We start from the raw sequence: 2,500 nt of genomic DNA, 5'->3' as shown, positions 1-2,500 counted from the left end.
TTGAGCACACAGCCATGGAATCACTACAGACAAACATTGGTAGTAGGCCGCCCAACCTCACATTACAGGATCTCCCAGTGCTGAAACGCGTAGCGAGTAAAAATCGTCTGTCCTCGGTTGCAACACTCACTACCGAGTTCCAACCTGCCTCTGGAAGCAACGTCAGCACAAGCAAGAACTGTTTGTCGGGAGCTTCAAGAAATGGGTTTCCATGGCTGAGCAGCTGCACACAAGCCTAAGATCACCATGCACAATGCCAAGCGTCGGCTTGAGTGGTGTATAACTCGCCACCATTGGAAACACGTTCTCTGGAGGGATGAATCATGCTTTACAATGTGGCAGTCTGACGGACAAATCTGGGTTTGGCAGATGCCAGGAGGACGCTACCTGCCCCAATCCATAGTGCCAACTGTAATGTTTGGTGGAGGAGGAATAATGGTATGGGGCTGTTTTTCATAGTTCAGGTTAGGCCCCTTAGTTCCAGTGAAGGGAAATCTTAACGCTACGGGGAAGGTCCTTCCCTGTTTCAGCATGACAGGTTTGTTGAGGTTGGTGTGGAAGAATTTGACTGACCTGCACACAGCCCTCACCTCAACCCCATCAAACACCTTGGGGATGAATTGGAACGCTGACTGCGAGCCAGGCCTAATCGGGCCAACATCTGTGACTGACCTCACTAATGCTCTTGTGGCTGAATGGGAGCGAGTCCCCGCAGAAATGTTCCAGCATCTAGTGGAAAGCCTTCCCAGAAGAGTGGAGTCTGTTGTAGCAGCAACGGGGGGGGACCAACTCCGTGTTAATGCCCATTATTTTGGAATGAGATGTTTAACGAGCAGGTGTCCACATACTTTTGGCCATGTAGTGTAACAGTATGTCAAGTACACACACATACAGAAAAACATACCTGCTGAAGGTGAGTCATGTGTATTGTATAAGACCTTCCTGCAGGCAGGTGGAAACACTTCCCTTAACAGAGGACTGGAGCCAGACTGATTTGACTCATCAGTCCCAAGGACCACAGCCAATCAGAAGTAGTTATTTCTGGTCCATTAGACCAGACTTCATCAAAACAGTCTATTTATCTGATATTTGATCTCTGTCAGTCTCAACTGTGCTGAGTCTGACAAACAACTTTTGAGGAGCAAGTTAGTATGATTGACTGGGTTTGAACAATTTACAAGACTGTGTAATTACACTGAGCTAAAGGCTATGGCATTAGCTTCGAGAGCCAACACAAGTCTTCAGGTTTTCTCTAACACATCAAGCGAACAAGGTTCTGACAATTTCCCTTAACTCTGCTGGTATAATTTAAGAAATAGGTCCCCGGGGAGTGTGGTATGTGACCAATATAACACGGCTAAGGGCTGTTCTTTAAGCACGACGCAACGCGGAGTGCCTGGACACAGCCCTTAACCGTGGTATATTTCGGCCATATATCACAAACCCACGAGGCCTTATTGCTATTATAAACTGGTTACCAACATAATTAGAGCAGGAAAAAAAATAAATGATTTGTTGTACCTGTAGTATACGATTGACATACCATGGCTGTTAGCCAATCAGCATTCAGGGCTCGAACCACCCAGTTTATATATGCAGACAATGACTCTTTTCCTGACCTCCATTTTACACAGACATTCTTTTACTCAACCGGCTCTTCTTAACTGGACCTTTATGGCATCAGACCTACAGTGAGCATTGGCCAATGTATGTTCCTGGACTGGAGCAGTATGTTGACTGGAGCAGTATATTGACTGGAGCAGTATGTTGACTGGAGCAGTATGTTGACTGGAGCAGTATGTTGACTGGAGCAGTATATTGACTGGAGCAGTATGTTGACTGGAGCAGTATGTTGACTGGAGCAGTATGTTGACTGGAGCAGTATATTGACTGGAGCAGTATGTTGACTGGAGCAGTATATTGACTGGAGCAGTATGTTGACTGGAGCAGTATGTTGACTGGAGCAGTATATTGACTGGAGCAGTATATTGACTGGAGCAGTATGTTGACTGGAGCAGTATGTTGACTGGAACAGTATGTTGACTGGAGCAGTATATTGACTGGAGCAGTATATTGACTGGAGCAGTATGTTGACTGGAGCAGTATATTGACTGGAGCAGTATATTGACTGGAGCAGTATATTGACTGGAGCAGTATGTTGACTGGAGCAGTATGTTGACTGGAGCAGTATATTGACTAGAGCAGTATATTGACTGGAGCAGTATATTGACTAGAGCAGTATGTTGACTGGAGCAGTATGTTGACTGGAGCAGTATGTTGACTAGAGCAGTATGTTGACTGGAGCAGTATGTTGACTGGAGCAGTATATTGACTGGAGCAGTATGTTGACTGGAGCAGTATGTTGACTAGAGCAGTATGTTGACTGGAGCAGTATGTTGACTGGAGCAGTATGTTGACTGGAGCAGTATATTGACTGGAGCAGTATATTGACTGGAGCAGTATGTTGACTGGAGCAGTATATTGACTGGAGCAGTATATT

Source organism: Oncorhynchus keta, chromosome 27 (assembly GCF_023373465.1).
Source record: "Oncorhynchus keta strain PuntledgeMale-10-30-2019 chromosome 27, Oket_V2, whole genome shotgun sequence".
In the NCBI taxonomy this organism is placed as follows: Eukaryota; Metazoa; Chordata; class Actinopteri; order Salmoniformes; family Salmonidae; genus Oncorhynchus; species Oncorhynchus keta.
Note: the sequence above shows the minus strand (reverse complement) of the source record.